This window comes from Macaca mulatta, chromosome 20 (assembly GCF_049350105.2).
Source record: "Macaca mulatta isolate MMU2019108-1 chromosome 20, T2T-MMU8v2.0, whole genome shotgun sequence".
Taxonomy (NCBI): domain Eukaryota; kingdom Metazoa; phylum Chordata; class Mammalia; order Primates; family Cercopithecidae; genus Macaca; species Macaca mulatta.
In genome coordinates this window covers 66,875,782-66,896,052 of record NC_133425.1, presented here as the reverse complement: position 1 = coordinate 66,896,052, position 20,271 = coordinate 66,875,782, and the positions used below count along the sequence as shown (strand labels likewise).

The following is a 20,271-nucleotide window of genomic DNA, read 5'->3' as shown; positions in this document are numbered from 1 at the left end:
CCAGCTACTCGGGAGGCTGAGGCAGGAGAATCACTTGAACCGGGGAGGCTGAGTTTGGAGTGAGCTGAGCTCGCACCACTGCACTCCAGCCTGGTGACAGAGCGAGACTCCGTCTTAAAATAAGTAAATAAACAAATTAATTCATTCATTATTTTACATCTCCTAAGCCCCTCAATGTAGATACTTATTTGCATGGACAATGATCAGCCCAACTAGACATGATTTTCTTATGGGCAGAGACTGTCTCCTCATCTTCTGTAAACCAGTGTGCCCAGAGCCAGAGCACCAAGCAGCAAGAAGCAGGTCCTCAATAAAGGGTTAGAATCTATAATCCATGCAGTTACCCAGATATCCTTAAGCAGCAAAATGCTAACAACTATCCATCAACTCTCTACGAAGAGAGACAAACCTCATAACAAGATAAATTCCATAACTGACTGTGAGCCTGCAAGGTGGGGAGGGGCTGGGGGCATGGGAACCCCCGCTGTACAGAAATGGCCTCAACTCCTTGCATTACCAGGCCCTGACCTGAATGCAATGCAACCGCAGAGTTCTGGCAGTTTCACCCGGTCAACCTAAGCTGCCGGATGCTAAGGACTGTTTCTGGCCACAGAGTTAAGTTTACTTTGTTGATAATAATCAGCCAGATATGGACTGGTCTGACCAGTACTCTGGATGCAGGATCACAAAGAAAAGACAAACTTAAAAGAAGCTTAAGGTCAGTCTCGTTTTGCTAGTCCTCTATGTATTACTACTGACAATTGGTATGGTCAACCCTTCACCCCTAGGCTGGTAAAAGCCAAGAGTAAAGCTGGACATTCAGTGTGGCCAAGAAAGCCACCCAGCTTCTGGGCAGAAGCACAAGATCTTGATGCTCTGGAAAGAGAACCGCTGGGCCCGGCTCAAAAACAGACCCTCCCAAACCAACCCTGAGAAAGAAAATCACAAACAGCAATCTAACTTTGCTATAAGGGCATACTGCACAAGTGTTCCTGCAGCTTCACCAACAGGTTCTATGGGAATCTGCTCTATCGCTCCCATCTGTCACTGGCGGGGTAAGATCTGTCTTGCATACCATGGTGGTCTCCATGCCACTGCAGAACTCAATGGTGCTGTCTTGCCTATGGGCTGTGAAACTTGAACAACTGGATTCTGAGGGTCCAGAGGTCACCTGAGCAACAGCTGCCTTCTTATAATGGGCCCATGGTTGAGCAATGGAGTTCTTTACTAGAGAGGGCTGCTCCAACTCTTGAGTAACCGCCCTTGCCCTCAAGGGCTCCCCAGGGTGAAGCCATTGCCTCTGCCTCACCAAGGAGGCAGCGACTCAGTCATCTCGCTACACATCTGTCTCGTCACTTCCCAGTCAGATCACAGCTGGAGGGACACAATCTGACAAAGTTCTGTCTAAGGTAGGGTAACCTGAAAAGCAAATACAGCTCGTCTCCCCCGGACTTATTCACAGCACTCCCAGCTGGAGCCAGGTTTGACTTTCCACAAAGTTCACTGGCCAGAATTGTAACCCACACATCTACGGCTCTCCCTTCTTTAACCATCTTTCTTTTTTTTTTTTTTTTTTTTTGAGACGGAGTCTCGCTCTGTCGCCCAGGCTGGAGTGCAGTGGCCGGATCTCAGCTCACTGCAAGCTCCGCCTCCCAGGTTCGGGCCATTCTCCTGTCTCAGCCTCCTGAGTAGCTGGGACTACAGGCGCCTGCCACCTCGCCCGGCTAGTTTTTTGTATTTTTTAGTAGAGACGGGGTTTCACCAGGTTAGCCAGGATGGTCTCGATCTCCTGACCTAGTGATCCGCCCATCTCGGCCTCCCAAAGTGCTGGGATTACAGGCTTGAGCCACCGCGCCCGGCCTTTAACCATCTTTCATGTAAATCCTTCATCTAAAAGGGGAACCACCTATCCATGAAACTTTAAATTTCCCAGGAGCCGTGTTGAAAAGGGGGAAGGGCCTGGTGTGGTAGCTCACGGCTGCAATCCTGACACTTTGGGAGGCCAAGGCGGCAAGATCACTTGAGCCCAGGAGTTCTAAGACCAGCCTGGGCAACACGAGGAAAGTGTATCTCTACAAAAAAAAAAAAAAAAAAAGAAAAAAAATAGCTGGGCATGATGGTGTGCACCTGTGGTCCCAGCTACTCAGGAGGCTGGGATAGGAGGATTGCTTGAGCCTGGGAGGTGGAGGCTGCAGTGAGCCATGATTGCACCACTGTACTCCAGTGATAAAGCAAGACCCTGTCCAAACAACAAAAATGAAAACATAAAAACAAAAAAAATAATTCAAGGCTGGGCACGGTGGCTCATGCCTATAATCTCAGCACTTTGGGAGGCCGAGGCAGCCAGATCACCTGAGGTCAGGAGTTCAAGACCAGCCTAGCCAACATGGTGAAACCCCATCTCTACTAAAAATACAAAAATTAGCCGGGTGTGGTGGTGCACACCTGTAATCCCAGCTGCTCGGGAGGCTGAGGCACAAGAATTGCTTGAACCCGGGAGGCAGAGGTTGTAGTGAGCCAAGATCGTGCCACTGCACTCCAACCTGGGCAGCAGAGCGAGACTTTGTCTCAAAAATAATAATACTAATAATACAAAGGGGAAAAAAGAAACAGGTGAAATTCATTGTAATATGTCTTATTTAACCCAATCTGTCTACACATTATTTCAAATGTAATTGTTTTATTAAGACAGTTTCCCCTTGTTTTCAAACTAAGCCTGGGAAAACTGGTATGCCTTCCACACTCACGGTATGGCTCAGGGCAAACCAGCCACATTTCGGGTGCTTAGGGGCCACATACTGCAGTAATCTAAAACCCTGGCTTCCTCTACTGATGAGAACCTAAAACATAACTCTGCTGTGGCCCCGCTGTAATAATTCATGCTTGTAGTTCTCACTTACAGACTTTACAGAACTTACCGCTACTCAAGATTCTTTCCCACGGCATTAACAATTATATTTGGGTGACATGTCAAGAAGTTAAGCTGCCTGGGCCTGGAGTTAACAGATTTTCATGGAATTGTGTACAACTTATCTGGTCCATCAGATCGTCTCTCCGGGGCTTGTCCACCATTAAACTAGACCCCTGGGGTTTCTTAATTTAAAATCCTCATAACCCTTTAACGTGAAAACTCACTGTCTGCGCAATGACATGTCGTTAACTCTGTGGTAGCCACGTAAACATCTCCACATTCTTAAACAGGAGACTCCCATTTTGCCTCATCTGAGATTATTCTGAATTATTTCTGCCCTAGTCACATGCACGCTACAGACATGAGATTATGCAAAACAATCAACTGAGGTGGTGCCTGCACAATCTTTTGTTTTTTGTTTTGAGCAAAGTCTCACTCTGCCGCCCAGGCTGGAGTGCAGTGGCACCATCTTCCCTCACTGCAACCTCCGCCTCGCAGGTTCAAGCAATTCTCCTGCCTCAGCCTCCTGAGTAGCTGGGATCACAGGCACATGCCAGTACACCCGGCTAATTTTTGTATCTTTAGTACACACAGGGTTTCGCATGTTGGCCAGGCTGGTCTCGAACTCCTGACCTCAAGTGATCCTCCCACCTCAGTCTCCCAAAGTGCTGGGATTATAGGCGTGAGCCACTGTGCCTGGAAACCTGGAAAATCTTAAGGCACAAACAGACACGGGACAAATCCACAAGCTTGGGGAGTCACTGTTAGCAGAAGAAAAATGTCCACAGGACATAAACTTTGGAGGCATGCTCGCAGCAACCGCTAACCAGAAAACTTCGCAGGCTCAGTCCAGATCTGGGCAGGATTGGCTCAGGGGTGACCCATCTATCCTGAGAGCTGACATGACCCCATTCTGTTGGGCACAAGTCAGACAGGGGACAGCCTTCGATGCCAGGGTGAGCAGGGGTCTCACATGAGCCCATGAGACACACACACTTTGGCAACAACTCTTGAATCAGCCAATTTTCTTTACACTGTAAGTACATACTTCCCTCTCTCTGCTCAGCAGCTGTACCCGCCCTATCCGGTGGCGTGGAGGACCTGATCTAGAAAGCAACACTGGCAAGCTGAAAGCTTCTGCAGGCTCATCCATCCAGATTCAGCTCTAACAGCAGGGCAACCCAGGGGAAACGGAAACATACAGAAAACAGCTCATTTCTGGCTCGCTGCTTTGGCTGTAAGCAAGACAAGGTGTGCACAGAGCTTTGAAGGCAGGATTGGAATGGGCTGAGGCTGGGCTTTGTTCCCGGAGCCCCACGAGGACAGGGCTGGCTTCTGAGCCTAGAAACGCAGAGAGCTGTTCTCCAACAGGTGGAGGGCTCACCCAAGTAAGTATCCCAGGCAGGAGAACAGAGCAGGCACCACTGTCTGTCAACACCAGGCTCAGCACCCTCCCATCCCCCAGGGTCCCTCGACCTGTCCCCAGGGCACTGGAGAGAGGAGGGAGGGACCGAGGGCACGCGGAGAAAGGAAGGCAGGAGGCGCCTCTTCTTGGCGAGCTGATGGGTGTGAGTGGTGAGCATGAATTAAAAAGCCATCCGGGAACAATGGTCTTTTCATATTTGGAGCCTGTTCTGCACAAAGCTCAGCTTGTTCTAGCGGGAGGACTCTGCTTTCCATTTTTTTCCTAACTCATTTCCTACGGTTGTGGCAATGTCTGGCACCTGGCTCAACCCACTGGAGTATCCTTTAACCGAAGGATGTGCCAGGCAGGCCTCCTCCTTGACTTCGTAAGTGGTGGCATTCAGACACACAAAAAAGGGACGACTTGAGGAAGCTTTTCTGTCTTGATCTGTGGGCTCCCAAAGAGCTCCTGGGTGTTTCTCTGAACAGCTGCCTAACCCACAGAAACACACACTGGATGTTCTCAGCGGCCAAACACCCATTTCCCTCTCAAATTACGCTAGACATGCCACACCCAGCAGACACTCCAAAGCCTAACTGGAAAAGGACAGTGGATGGGTGTCAAATCGTGTGACAAGACCCTCCTCCTCCACGTTCGACACACTCCTGGAGTCTCTGCTGAACCCCACAAACCCCTTAGGTAAAGCAGTTTTGAGACAGGGGGTGGGGACAAGAACAGCAGCCAACACTGAGCAACGAAGCTGTTCCTGACACTTTAACAAACTGTCGCCTCACTCAGTCCTTGTGATCCCTGGTGGGCGGCCTCTAAGCCAGCTCCTCCAATCCCAGTCCCTGGTATTCACACCCTTGTGTAGTCCCCTCCCCTTGGGAGTGAGCAATACACAGGGACTCACTTCTAACCAAGGGCATGCAAATGAAATAGAGCAAACGTGATAGGACATCACTTCTGAGATGAGGCTGCAAAGAAACTGTCATTTTGGTCTCCTGCACCCTTCTCCTCCTCTCCCTTATGGAAGCCAAGAGCCCCGCTGTGACCTGTGAGCTGTGGAGAGACCCACATAGCAAAGAACTGAGAACAGCCTCCAGCCAGCAGCTCTTGGGGAAATGAATCCTGTCAACAACTACGTGTGTGAGCACAGATTTGGGTCTGTCCCTAGTCAAGCCTTCAGATGAGACCACGGCCCCGGATTAACACCTTGACCTTGCGGCAGGGGACCCAGCTAAGCCACAGCCTGATTCCTGACCCACAGAAACTGTAAGATAGTAAGTCCTTGCCGTTTTAAGCTACTGAACTTAGAGCTAACCTGTGCTGCAGCAATAGAAAACCAATACACATCTCCATTTTGCAAATGAAAAGATATAATGGAGGCCAGGAGTAGTAGCTCATGCCTGTGGTCCCAACACTTTAGGAGGCTGAGGTGAGAGGATTACTTCAGCACAGAGGTTCAAGACCAGCCTGGGCAAGATAGCAAGATTCTGTCTCTACAAAAATTCTTTTAAAAAAAGGTTAGCCAGGTGTGGTGGCACATGACTGTGGTCCCAGCTGTTCAGGAGGCTGAGGTGGAAGGCAGCCTTGAGCCTGGGAGGTCAAAGCTGCAGTGAGCCCTGACTGCACCACCCACACTTCAGCTTGGACAAGAGAGTGAGACCCTTCTCAAAAAAAAAAAAAGAAAGAAAGAAAGAAAATAAAAGAAAATATATAATTTTGGCCAGTAAGTAGCAGAGCTGGAATGCTCACTGAGGCCAGACTGCCTCTCTGTAGCCACCTTCCTCTCACCATGTGGCATTACCTATCAAGCCCACATTCTGGTCCACAGACCAGAAAAGCAGCAAAACTCCCTGGGCCTCTCTCCATCCTCACAGATGACACGGACACCTAACATTCATGCCCCCAAATAAAAGGACATCAGATTCCTTTGGAATTTTAGGGTTGAAGAAAGAGTGAGGAGAGAATCCAGCCTAATTTTCTTTTACAGATAAAGAATCTCAGACCCATAGCCATAAAGTAGCGGACATGGAACTCAAACCCCGGCCAGGACACCATGTGACTCTTTAGGGATTCCAGGAAACTTCTGCTCAAACATGCTGAACAAGCTTCTAATTCGCTGGCCAGGAGAACTCCATCAGTAACTCTGGTCTTCTCTTTTGGCACACCAAGATTAATGCTCTGCGGTGACTGGCTCCCCTGGCACTTGGCAGCTTCTCCTATACCTGCCCCCCAAGTCCTTCCACGCACAAAGTGACGAGATACAGAAGGTAGATCAGAGCGTCTGCTCCTTGGTTAACATCAGAATCAACATATCACATATCACAACAGCCTACTGCCCACCCAGCTTATGCTGAGGTGTAATCTAAGTTTGCTTTGAAATTCAATGACGTATCAGAAAGACAGCACACACATTTCCATCAGGACAGCTAACTTGGGCAAAGGTGTTCTCAAGTACCCAAGGCAATTCCACAAGCTTGCAGATCACTAAGACTTCCACTATTTTTACAAACACATACCATAGATGCTTACAGTAAATATCATAAATAATTAAAGCTAAGTAGCCTAAGGACATTTTGTGAAGCATCTTTGCTGCTTTTTTTTTTTTAATTAGGTTCTCGCTAATTCACAAGATTGAATAATCTCCAAAAAGCCTCCAGACACAGCCATAGGCCAGTGCTATTTAAGCGATTCTACATTTTTGCAAACTTTTAAGCACATATATTTTTCTCATGACAAAAAGTAATAGATATTCACTATGCGGAGCTCAGAAAACAAAGTATTAAAAGTAGCCTGTACTTCTACCAGCTGGAAATAGCCATCAGTCATACGTATTCTTTAGCTTCTCTTCTATGCGTATTTTAAAAATTAAACTGAAGTCCTATAGTCCACAGAGTTCCTTTCATTCCATTTACATCACTGTTTTCCCACATTTATAACCAGGAGGCAGGAGTTTTAAATAGCCACATAAGCATCTGCCATATGGATGCACCACAGTTTAAATCAATCCCCTGTAAGATTTTTTAGATAGTCTCCATTTTTCACTATTATAAATATCGGTTATAAGTGTCTGTAGCGAAAATCTTTACATATAAATTTCATTTGCACGACTCTCATGGTTTCCTTATTACAAATGGAGTTGTCACCAGTCCTGATCCGGGTATTAGAGATAAGATAGTTAAAGGAAAAAAAAATCAGACAAAGATCCCGCCTTGTGAAGCTTAGATTCTAGCAGGGGAAACAATTAAGGATAATACATTTTTTGCTAGATGCAATGGCTCACACCTGTAATCCCAGCACTTTGGGAGGCCAAGACGGGCAGATCACTTGAGGTCAGGAGTTCGAGACCAGCCTGGCCAACATGGTGAGACCCCCCCCCCCCCAGTTCTTAAAAAAAAAAAAAAAAAAAAAAATTAGCTGGGAGGGATAGTGGGCGCCTGTAGTCCCAACTACTCAGGAGGCTAAGACAGGACAGTCGCCTGAACCAGGGAGGCAGGGGTTGCAGTAAGCTGAGATTGCACTGCTGCACTCCAGCCTGGATGAAAGAGCAAGACTCTGTCTCAAAAAAACAAAAAAAAGGATAATACATTTTTTTAATTGTATAGTATTTTACTAGTGGCATATGGTATGAACAGGAATGCAGACGCAGAACAGAGTGGGCGGGTCAGGAATTCATGGGGGGACAAGCTACACATTTAAATAAACCTTAAAGTTTCTTGACGCATACTGCCAAATGATCCTCCAGAAAGGGTATACCAATTTTTACACCCAATCACAAGAACAGTGCATTTGCTTTTTGTTGTTGTTGTTCCACTTAGTTCAAAAATAAAAAATAAAAAAATAAAATCCAAACTTACTAGTAATCAAATACGTTAAAACAATGAGGTCTCATTTGGCTCATCAAATGGGCAGCCTAGATTTATTCTTCATGAATTGTCCACTCATGTTCTTTACCCATTTATCTCTATCTTTTTATTTTTGTTTACCACAGTAATAACTACATAAAAACAACCTTTTTTTTTTTTTTTTTTTTTTTTTTGAGACGGAGTCTTGCTCTATCACCCAGGCTGGAGTGCAGTGGCTGGATCTCAGCTCATTGCAAGCTCCGCCTCCCGGGTTTACGCCATTCTCCGGCCTCAGCCTCCCGAGTAGTTGGGACTACAGGCGCCCGCCACCTCGCCCGGCTAGTTTTTTGTATTTCTTAATAGAGACGGGGTTTCACCGTGTTAGCCAGGATGGTCTCGATCTCCTGACCTCGTGATCCGCCCGTCTCGGCCTCCCAAAGTGCTGGGATTACAGGCTTGAGCCACCGCGCCCGGCCTTTTTTTTTTTTTTAAGTAGAGACAGGGTATCACTATGTTGCTCAGGCTGGTCTCAAACTCCTGGGCTCAAGCAATCCTCCCACCTCAGCTTCCCAAAGTGCTAGGATTATTGTGCCTGGCCTCCATTTTTCTCTACCTGTATGCATCATTCTTTCTTTTTTTTTTTTTGAGACGGAGTTTCACTCTTTCACCCAGGCTGCTGGAGTGCAGTGGTGTGATCTCAGCTCACTGCAACCTCCGCCTTTCGGTTTCAAGCCATTCTCCTCCCTCAGCCTCCCAAGTAGCTGGGATTACAGATGCCCACCATCATGCCCAACTAATTTTTGTATTTTTAGTAGAGATGGGGTTTCACCATGTTGGCCAGGCTGGTCTCAAACTCCTGACCTTGTGATCCGCCTGCCTCAGCCTCCCAAAGTGCTGGGATTACAGGTGTGAGCCACTGCCCCCAGCTGTATCATTCATTTTTAAGAGCTCTTTATATATTAAGAATTTGGGACACACTGTGAATTCCATGTGCTCTAAACACCTTTTCCCAGTTTATCATATGCCTTAAAATTTTGTGATTAGTGACCAGCATGCACAAATTTTTTTAAGTAGAGTACATCAATCTTTTCTATTACAATTTCTTCCCTCCAAGGCTTAGGCCTAATATCCCTCCCTGCCCTATATTCAGATCAATATTAACCTATATTTTCTTCTAGCTGTTTTGTGATTTTAGTTTTACCTCTCCAACTTACCTGGGATGGATGGTAATCTATGCTATGAAAAATGGCTCTAACCCAATTTTTCCCCCATTTGGCTGTCTAACTGTCCTACAACTATTTATTGCATAATTTCGTAATACTAGAGACAGTGAAGTGCAGTGATAGAGATCACTGATTTTGCTATCAGTTAGATTAGTGTTCAAGTCTGGGTGACTTTGAGCCAGTTACTTAAACTCCCTGAGCTTCGGTTTCCTTCTCTATAAAATGAACCATTAGTAGTGTATTAGTAGTTTCCACTTCATCTCATTTTTATGAGGATTAAATAAGTTCATGTAAAGTCTTAGTCTGGCACGGTGGCTCACATCTTGTAGTCCCAGCACTTTGGGAGGCCAAGGTGGGAAGATCATGAGGCCATGAGTTTGAGACCAGCCTGGCCAACATGGCGAAACCCTGTCTCTACTAAAAATACAAAAATTAGCCAGGCATGGTGGCGCACACCTGTAGTCACAGCTACTTGAGAGAATGAGGCAGGAGAATTGCTTGAGCCTGGCAGACAAAGGTTACGGTGAGCCAAGATTATGCCACTGCACTCCAGCCTAGGTTAGGGAACAAGACTGTCTCAAAAACAACAACAACAAAAAAAAGTTGGCTGTGCACCGTGGCTCACGCCTGTAATCTCAGCACTTTGGGTGGCTGAGGCAGGTGGATAACAAGAACAGGAGACGGAGACCATCCTGGCTAACACAGTGAAACCCTGTCTCTACTAAAAATACAAAAAATTAGCTGGGCGTGGTGGTGGGTGCCTGTAGTCCCAGCTACTCAGGAGGCTGAGGCAGGAGAATGGCATGAACCCGGGAGGCGGAGCTTGCAGTGAGCCAAGATTGTGCCACTGCACTCCAGCCTGGGTGACAGAGCGAGACTCCACCTCAAAAAAATAAATAAATAAAATAAAAAGTCTCCGGCATAATGCTTGGCACTTAGAAGTTCTGAAGTGTTAATGAGCTGTTACTCTGATTCCTCTCACTTAATGTGAAATACAACCTTTACCAGACACATTTCTATTTGATTTCATCCCATTGAGTGATCTCTATATTTTCTAACCATTTTTTCCCAGTATATGAAAAAGCTAATTATCTTTTAAAATGTTACGTTGTAACTGAACTCCTTACTTAATTAAATGTAAGTGTGTCTTGGGCCACTAGGAAGACAGTAACATCGGGAAATAATTGTCTTTGTTTCTTTTTAACCATTATTTGACTTTGGTTTGTCCATTCTGACCAATTCAATAGGGCAGGAAAAAGAAATTAGCAAATGAGTATATTCCGCAGTCTGTTTTGTTCTGGGTTTCAGAATGCTGCCTCTCATGATTCATCACTAAGTCTGAGGGTGCTGGCTGCCTGTTTCTTCATCGAGAAATCAATGCAATCTCTTTCAAGCTTGAGTTTTTAAAATTCTAAGCAGACTGGGAACAAGGGTAGAAAATTACCAAATGCAGCCAGGTGGGACAGCTCACGCCTGTAATCCCAGAACTTTGGGAGGCCAAGGCAGGAGGATCACTTGAGGCCAGGATTTTAAGACCAGTCTGGACAACATAGTGAGACCCCAATCTCTATGAAAAAAAAAAATTAAAAGTTAGCCCAGCATGGTGGTGCGTGCCTGTAGTCCCAGCTAGTCAAGGTGATGCAGGAAGACTGCCTGAGCCTGGGAGGTCAAAGCTATAATGAGCCATGATTGCTCCACTGCACTCCAGCCTAGGCGACGAGAAGAGAAGAGAAGGGAGAAGGGAGAAGGGAGAAGCGAGAAGGGAGAAAGGAAAGAAAGGAAAGAAAGGAAGGAAGGAAGGAAGGTGACCAAATGCATCTCTCACACACATACACATACACACAGACAGCTGTCCCTTTTTATATCTCCCACAGATCCAAGTCCCTGATATAAAATAGCATAACATTTGCATCTAATCTATGCACAACCTCCTGTATACTTTAAATCACCTTTTGATTACTTATAACACCTAATGCAATGTAAATGCTATATAAATATTTGTTAAACTGTATCATTTAAGGAATAATGACAAGCAAAAAGGCTGTCGAGTCCATAGGTCTTTACATGTTGAGTAAAGACCCAATTTTTCCCCCAAATATTTTTGATTTGCAGTTGCTTGAATCTACAAATGCAGAAGCGGGGGAAGATGAAGGCTGACTATATTATGTTTTTCTTCTCGGCTCTACATACATGATTATTTCAAGAGAAGACATTCTGATATTAAGCCCCTTCTTACATTTCCAGGATAAACCCTATGTGGTTATGATTCTTTTAAAATGCTAAATTCAATCTGTGACTGTTTTTTCTGGCATTTTCGCATCTCCACTCATGTCTGAGCTCAATCTTCAGCTTTCTTTTTGTGTAATCTTCGTGATGGTGTTGGTTCCCAGAATTGTGCTAGCTTTGTCAAATCAACTGGGATGCTTTATCTCCTTCTCTACTCCCTAAAACAGTTTATTTAGCAGGCAATTATTTCATCCCTCTAAGTTTAAAATAACTTATCCTTTAAACTTCTTGCATCCAGAGCCCTTTTCAGAACTGTTCTTTGTTTTTGTTTTTTTGAGACGGAGTCTCACACCGTCGCCCAGGCTGAAGTGCAGTGGTGCGATCTTGGTTCACTGCAACCTCTGCCTCCCAGGTTCATGCAATTCTCCTGCCTCAGCCTCCCGAGTAGCTGGGATTACAGGTGCCCACCACCACACCCGGCTAATTTTTTGTATTTTTAGTAGAGACTGGGTTTCACTATGTTGGCCAGACAGGTCTTGAACTCCTGACCTCGTGATCCACCCGCCTCGGCCTCCCAAAGTGCTGGGATTACATACAGGCGTGAGCCACCACGCCTGGCCAGAACTTTTTTTTAATGTTCAGCTTCTTTCCCAGTTTCTGATTTAAATTGTGACATCCAAATCATTTCCCAATAGCCATGCCACTGGGATTTTCAAAGGTATTGCATTTTTAAGTTACTGTGTTGTACATTACAAAACAATTACTTCAAATGTAACTTATATTTGTTACACTTTTTCTATCATATCAATTCCTTTTTAGTTTTCTGCATTTGGGGTTTTCTCCTTTCTTAATTAAACATGATAGTGAGTTGGTCTACTTCCTTGACCTTTTTTCCCAAATAGCTTTTAGGTTTATCAGTTCAGTGTTTTTATCTGTTTTTCTAATTCATTAATATCACTTTTATCTTATAATTCTTTTTCTCCAGTTGTCTTTAGGCTTGTTTTATGCTTTCCAAGTTTGAGTTGATACTTAATTCATTTATTTTCATTTTCTTTTATTTAATAGTGTTTTAAAGCTACAAATGTGCCCCGGAATATAACTTTGGTAACATCCCATACATTTAGATATACAGAGTTCTCAATATTTCCTAATGATCCTGTAACAGTAATTTCATGTCCTCTTTGACCCAAGTGTGATTTAGGAGAATATTTTTAAATTTTCAAGTGAGTGGATTTCATTAACATGTTTAATATTAAGTATTCTATGGAGAATAAAAACATCTCTGAAAGAAGATGAAACTCTGGCAAACAAACAAACAAAAAAACCCTTTTAAATAGAAAACACGACAATGTTAAAAGAGTGAAAAATGACTCATATAATGCCGTGATGGCCATATCTACAGACACACCTTGTAGAAGGGATATAACCAGCACTGATCCCGGGGCACTGAGAGATTTGGGTGTTAGCAACACAAGGAGAGACGGAAGAGGAAGTTAGTCTCTGTGCCTTCTGAAAATTTTATCACAGGGGCATATACAGCTTGCTTATTTCAGAAGCAAAGTCATCCCTCAATAAATGGAATAAAAGATCCCAGATACACCATCTAACTATATAACCCAGTAAACTTCCATATTTTTTGATGAAATTTAAAGATGGTTTCAACTGAGTAAGACTTGGCCCCAAATGATTACATCTGTGACTAAAGAAGGGAGGAGGGAAAAAAATAATCTCTAATTCTGCAATCTCCAGGTTCAGAAGAATTAAGAGCCACAAGAAAAATAAAGTATATACGTGTGTGTGTGTGTGTGTGTGTGTGTACATATATATATATGTTAAAATGCTTAATGAGGTTCCAACTGGGCTACTATTTTGAAACCTAAATGTCAGGAACATGAAGCTGAGGCAGTGTAACAGCCAGTTCCCTCTATCCCCTTACCCAGCCTTTCCCATTTTACAAATACTACATCTTCTAGATCTTGCCTGCTACAGACCTTAAAACGCATTTCAACCCCAAATTAATTGAATTAACTTGTGATTATAAGCATCATACCGTGTCAACTCCCTTCCTTCCCACAAACTTTGTAGTGCCAAGTTAAAAAGAAAAGAAAAAAAAATGGACTCCACAAATCAGTTTTCCAATTTACGTTGAAGAAATCTATTTCCTACTTTCTAATTTCTGTAACTGGGAAATTCTGTGTATTATGTTACCATATAATGAAGGATGCCAGTAAACAGAAATCCACACGCCCGCACACACAACAGATTACATTGTATGTAATTGCAAACACCACCAAGTTATGTACTCTTGGGAGCATTATTAGTGAGATGTGGTTATTTAATGCTTCATCTATTTAAAAAAAAAAAACTCATTCCATATGGATGAAAAATGAGTATACTAGCCTGAATATGGGAAAAAAATAGAAAATGTAATCATATATTACTTAAAATCTATAACGTTTTATGCAAAGATAAGGTGTTAGTACCAAAGCTTACGCATTCAGAATGTCTCAAAATACAATGTCATGGGCTAATTGCTGGCTACCAAAACCTCCATCCCACAGCAGCAGATGGCAGGGCCAGCCTTTTGTACTTTACATGACCATTTAAGAAACTCACAAAGGGGCTGGGCTCGGTGGCTCACACCTGTAATTCCAGCACTTTCAGAGGCCAAGGCAGGCGAATCACTTGAGGTCAGGAGTTCGAGACCAGCCTGGCCAAAATGTCGAAACCCCATCTCTACTAAAAATTTAAAAATTAGCAGGGCGTGGTGGCACACGCCTGTAATCCCAGCTATTCAGGAGGCTGAGGCAGGAGAAACATCTGAACTCAGGAAGCAGAGGTTGCAGTGAGCCGAGATTGCATCACTGCGCTCCAGGCTGGGTGACAGAGTGAGACTCCTTCTCAAAAAACAAAAAGGTACACAGCACATGGGGCTTCCATTAGCATCAGAACACACCCATGGAGGCACGCTCCATGGGAAGGTGGCACTCAGCTCCCACCACAGAGCAAGGCCCTTTAACAGCAAAGATGCCGCAGGGCACTGCCACTCACCCTGCTGGGGACAAGCCACCCAGCAGCCACCTTAGGAGCCCGGCACAGAATGCCCAGCTCTGGGGAAGGAAACTGTGCCACCTGCATCGCCTGTGTGCCAAATGGAGTTCAAGCCTCTGCACCGTTTCCCATTCATCCCCACAGGAGGTTCAGCAGCCACTGCCACTAAAACAAAAGACGATGACAGGAAAACCTACTGGCCCTTTGGCCCGTTCCCTAGCAAAGGGGAAGTGTAAAAGTGCAAAGGGGAAAGTGGGCCAGCTGCACTAATCCCTTTTTGTCCAGCAGTAATTAATAGTATAATCCACATTTCAGATGCATTAAAGCGAAAATGCTGCATTATCAGAGAGCTCAGCACACAGCCTCAGGGCAGAGCCTCCCTGCTGACCTGCAGAACCAGGTTATCTCATCTCAGCCTCCTCCTCTCAGGGGAGCTGACTCTACACACCTCATAAAAGGACCGAGCTGGCAGCCAGAAGTCTCCACTCTGCCCGATGTGTTGTGTCTGTCTTCAGAAACGACCCGCTCCAGGGCCGGTCATTTGGGCACATGGATTCTACTTAGATCAAGTTCTACTCTCTGACCAACACTGCACATTTTATATTTTAATATTATTTTTTTTTTAACACAGAGACATAGTCTTGCTCTGTCACCCAGGCTGGAGTGCACTGGCACAGTCATAGTTCACTGCAGCCTCAAACTCCTGGGCTCAAGTGATCCCCCCAAGTCTACCTTCCGAGTAGCTAGGATTACAGGTGTGCACCATCACACCTGGCCAATTTTTGTTTGTTTGTTTTGTTTTTTGAGACAGGGTCTCACTCTGGCATCCAGGCTAGAGTGCAGTGGCATGATCTTGGCTCACTGCAACCTTGACCTCCTGGGTTTAAGCGATTCTCCCACCTCAGTCTCCCCAGTAGCTTGGACTACAGGCATGCGCCACCACACTGGGCTAATTTTCGTATTTTTTGGTAGAGATGGGGTTTCACCATGTTGGCCAGGCTGGTCTCAAACTCCTGACCTCAGGTCAATCCGCCTGCCTCAGACTCCCAATGCGCTGGGATTACAGACCTGAGCAACTTCACCTGGCCCTGGCTAATTTTTTTTTTTTTAATTTTTTCTAGAGATGGGGTCTCCCTTTGTTGCCCAGGCAGGTCTCAAACTCCTGGCCTACCTTGGGCTCCCAAAGCACTAGAATTACAGGTGTGTGAGCCACCACACCCAGCAACACTAGATATATCACAAGTCTGGGCTGGACGTGGTGGTTCATGCCTGTAATCCCAGTACTTTGGGAGGCTGAGGCGGGTAGATCATGAGGTCAAGAGATCGAGGCCACCCTGGCCAGCATGGTGAACCCCTGACTCTACTAAAAATACAAAAATTAGCTGGGCATGTTGGCGTTACTCAGGAGGCTGAGGCAGGAGAATCACTTGAACCCGGAGGCAGAGGTTGCAGTGCACCGAGATCATGCCACTGCAGTCCAGGCTGGTGACAGAGCAAGACTCTGCCTCAAGAAAAAAAAAAAAATCACAAGCCGCCCTGTGGATTCTTAAGATTTAAGCTAATCCCCCTCCCCCCAAAATACTGGGATAATAAATGCAAGCAAAATTAAGATGCCCCTCCTCAACTCAATTCAATGGGATACCTTTTATTTTGGTGTTATTTGGTTATTTGGGTGTTTTGCACTAATTCTGGGGCGCCAGGTAAGTTTCTATCGAGGGGTAGAAGCTGACTTCTGTTCCCGTCCCCCAAGACCAAAGCGGAAGCCTCTTCTGCCACCACTGAAATACTATCTTTAGAGGAAGGCATGCTATTAGCTCATCAAGCACAAAACACATTCGAGCTAAACATTACAGTCAAATGTCACAGCCACTTAAAAACAGAGGCACCCAAAAAGGCAGTCAGTCTTCTCGGGAGGGCTTTGAAACCACTGCCAACTGAGAACTTGATCTCAAGTCTTCCAACACCACAACACCTGGTGGAATAGGTACAATGAACAGGCAGAGAGCCTCAAACTCCATTCAGCTCCACGGCGCCGCTGCAGTACCATCGCAGCTCAACCTCTGTACCGGGAAGTGCGTGCACAGGATGGAGCCATGTTTCTAGAATCATCACAGATATATTTTCTACTACAAGTGATACTGCACATGACAATGTATTCCTTGGCTGGCCTCTGATAGTACGCGTTTGAACCATATGGAATTGCCATTTTTGATTAAATTAGAGCTGTTAAATAATAACATCATGGAGGAATGTGTTAGGTTCTGGGCAAGGATCTTAAAGGCACAGTTTTGGAACAAGTATAGGGGCCCAAGCCCACGGCCAGTGCCCAACGGTGGCTACAGGCTACAGCGGCAAGCGGCCTTCATCCTCCAAGTCCTCCTAGGAATTTGGGTGAAACTACTTGTATCTTAATTTAGGCAGCTAGAGAGAAGAAGAAAAAGAAGAGGAAGACGAAGAGGAGGAAGAGGAAGAAGAAGAAGAGAAAGAAGAGAGAAGAGAGAAGAGAAGAGAAAAGAAGAGAGGAGAAGAGAAGAGATGAGACGAGACGAGACGAGTTGAGAGGAGAGACGGGAGAGGAGAGAAGAGGAGAGGAGAGAAGAATTTGACAGAAATACTTTCCATCTCAAATTTTGAGATCCTGGCACGAATGATGTAATCTAGGTACCCAACGACCTATACTTGTTCCAACATTGTGCTGTTAAGATCCTTGCCCAGAACCTAACATGTTCTTCCATGATGTTATTAACAACTCTAATTTAATCCAAAAATAGTGATTCCATATGGTTCAAACACATACTATCAGAGGCCAGCCAAGGAATGAACTGTCATTCGCAGTATCTCTTGTAGTAGAAAATGTATCCATGCTGGTTCTAGAAACGTAGCTCCATCCTATGCACACACTCCCCCCAGGAGTCCTGGACCCCCGAAGGCAGCCTATAAGCCATTACCTAGCAAATGCACATTTCACCTGGGCACTCAGGAGGTACAGACCCACCAATCACGGGAGTGAAGGTGCCCAGGCCAAGAGGCTGTACAAGACGGGCAGAGAGGAAGCCACCATCCTGCACACACCACAGACTGCCCGTCTGTGCCCTTCAAGTGACTGCTAACGTACGGTGCCGATCTCCACTGAACCTTTGCTCTTACTCTCACAACACTTGGATTCTTTCTTTACAGGGACTCATGTGAAAACTCTTTTTTATTTTTATTATTTTTTTTTGAGACAGGGTCTCACTCTGTCGCCCAGGCTGGAGTGCAGTAGTATGATGTCAGCTCACTGCAACCTCTGCCTCCCCGGCTCAAGCAATCCTCCCACCTCAGCCTCCCAAGTAACTGGGACCACAGGCGTGCATCACCACATCCAGCTAATTTTTGTATTTTTTGTAGAGACAGGGTTTCCCCGTGTTGCTCAGGCTGGTCTCAAACTTCCAGGCTCAAGTGATCCACCTGCCTCAGCCTCCCAAAGTGCTGGGAGTACAGGCCTAAACCACGATGCCTGGCCAAAAACCCTTTACGAACACTCTCTTTTATTTCTCTTTCAAGTATGACTCTTAGGGCCTCACCAAAATACAATTTCACAAAATAATGTCACATTATTTGGGGCAGGGGAGAGGCCACCAAATTTCATCTCAAAGCCTCTTCCCTCGTTTCCAAGGAAATAGGCATTGTTGGAACAGGTACGGCTGCAACATTTGGTTTAGCTTTGCCCTCCTGAGTCACCTACCTCCAGAGGCACGTGGGGGTTTCTTTCTTTGCCAACTGCACCAATTCCTCCACAGGACCGTGCAGTAGCTGAGTAACAACCCCCAAAGATGCCCACATCCTAATATCCGTAACCTACAAATATGTTACCTTCTACGGCAAAGGAGACTTTGCAGATGCGACCAAGTGAGGGATCTTTAGATAGAGGAGATGATCTTGGATTATCCAGGGGGACCTGATGCAATCACAGGGGTCCTTACAACAGGGGCAAAGGAGAGGACAGAATCAGACAGAAGAAGGAGATGTAACAGAAGTATGATGCAGAGTGATGTGAGGAGGGGGCCATCAACCCAGACATGTAGGTGCCTCCAGAACCTAGACCATGCAAGGAAATGGGTTCCTCCTTGAAACCGCTACAAGAAACCAGCCTTGCCAACACCCTGACTTCAGCCTAGTGTAACTGATTTCAGACTTCTGGGCTCCAGCTATAAGGCAATCTGTGTGTGTCTGTGTGTGTGTGTGTGTGTGTGTGTGTGTAATTTTTTTAGAAAAATGAAAGCTGATTTTTATTTTATCATCAGCAGCCATTCTTTAGACATGAACATACATACGTAATATTCTACACACACATCAGTTTTGAACATTAGTTAATAAAGGTTAAACACACAACACACAACCTTACAAAAAACATCAAAATGCAAACTTAAGTTTGTGTTGTTTTACACCAACAAGTTTGTGGTAATTTCTTTTATTTTTTTATTTTTATTTTTTGAGACAGAGTCTCGCTCTGTCACCAGACTGGAGTGCAGTGGTGCAATCTTGGCTCACTGCAACCTCCAACTCCCTGCTTCAAGCGATTCTCCTGCCTCAGCCTCCCGAGTAGCTGGGATTACAGGCATGTGCCACCACACTCAGCTAATTTTTGTATTTTTAGTAGAGACGGGGTTTCCCCATGTTGGCCAGGCTGGTCTTATCTCCTGACCTCATGATCCGCCTGCCTCGGACTCCCAAAGTGCTAGGATTACAGGCATGAACCACCGTGTCTGGCCTTTGTAGTAATTTCTCACAGCATCAAGAGAAAACTAGTACAGCCATCTGGAGAAAGGGGGACAGAATCACTGGACACACAGAAGCAGGGGTGTCCCTGAAGGGTTCACCCCACCATTAGGGTTCACACTACCCTCCTTCTCCAGACCCTAGGGACCAGCTGAAACCTCTCTTTCTCCATCACCAAAAATTAGGACCAAAGGCCTCAGATGCTGTAAGCAAGAGCTATGTCTTTTTGTTGTTGTTGTTGTTGTTGTTGTTGTTGTTGTTGTTGTTTTAGATAGGGTCTCACTCTGTCTCTCAAGCTGGAGTGCAGTGGTGCCATCTCAACTCACTGTACCCTCCACCTCCAAGGCTCAAGTGATCCTCCCACCTCAGCCTCCTGAGTAGCTGGGACTACAGGTGCACACCACTGTGCATAGCCAGTTTTTGTATTTCTTGTAGAGACAGGGTTTTGCTGTGTTGCCCAGGTTGATCTCAAACTCCTGGGTTCAAGTGATCCACCCACCTCAGCCTCCAAAAGTGCTAATCCGGATTAGAGGCGTGAGCCACTACACCAGCCACAAGGGTTATGTCTTAGGAGAAGTGTTCAGTGGAGTATTTAAGCATGAGACAGAAAAAACCTTCCATCCTGCCCTACTGCATTTGAGATTCATAAATGTCCAAATTAACCAAGGAAACAATAGAAAAACAGTAGTTCGACAGAGTTTGTGTTTGCGACATGTTTATTTTATCTAATAGGAGACACTGAGCTAGAAACACCTACATTCAAGAAGAATCCCCGGATCTATAGTTCCTTTTATCAACAGACAGAAGCCAGGCCGAGCCAGCCTTACCCAATATATTCCACAGGTG

The 20,271-nt window shown here is 45.3% G+C and overlaps 1 protein-coding gene and 1 long non-coding RNA gene across 5 annotated transcripts in view; one reads left to right on the top strand and one right to left on the bottom strand.

Moving 5' to 3' along the window:
• The window catches only part of ZFHX3 (zinc finger homeobox 3), a 1,113,461-nt gene that overhangs the window by 212,756 nt on the left and 880,434 nt on the right, over positions 1 to 20,271 (bottom strand). The window lies entirely within an intron of this gene.
• On the top strand, positions 8,644 to 13,564 carry LOC144337706 (uncharacterized). Its single transcript, XR_013411139.1, has 2 exons — positions 8,644 to 8,848; positions 10,249 to 13,564. It is a non-coding gene; the product is annotated as an uncharacterized LOC144337706 (long non-coding RNA).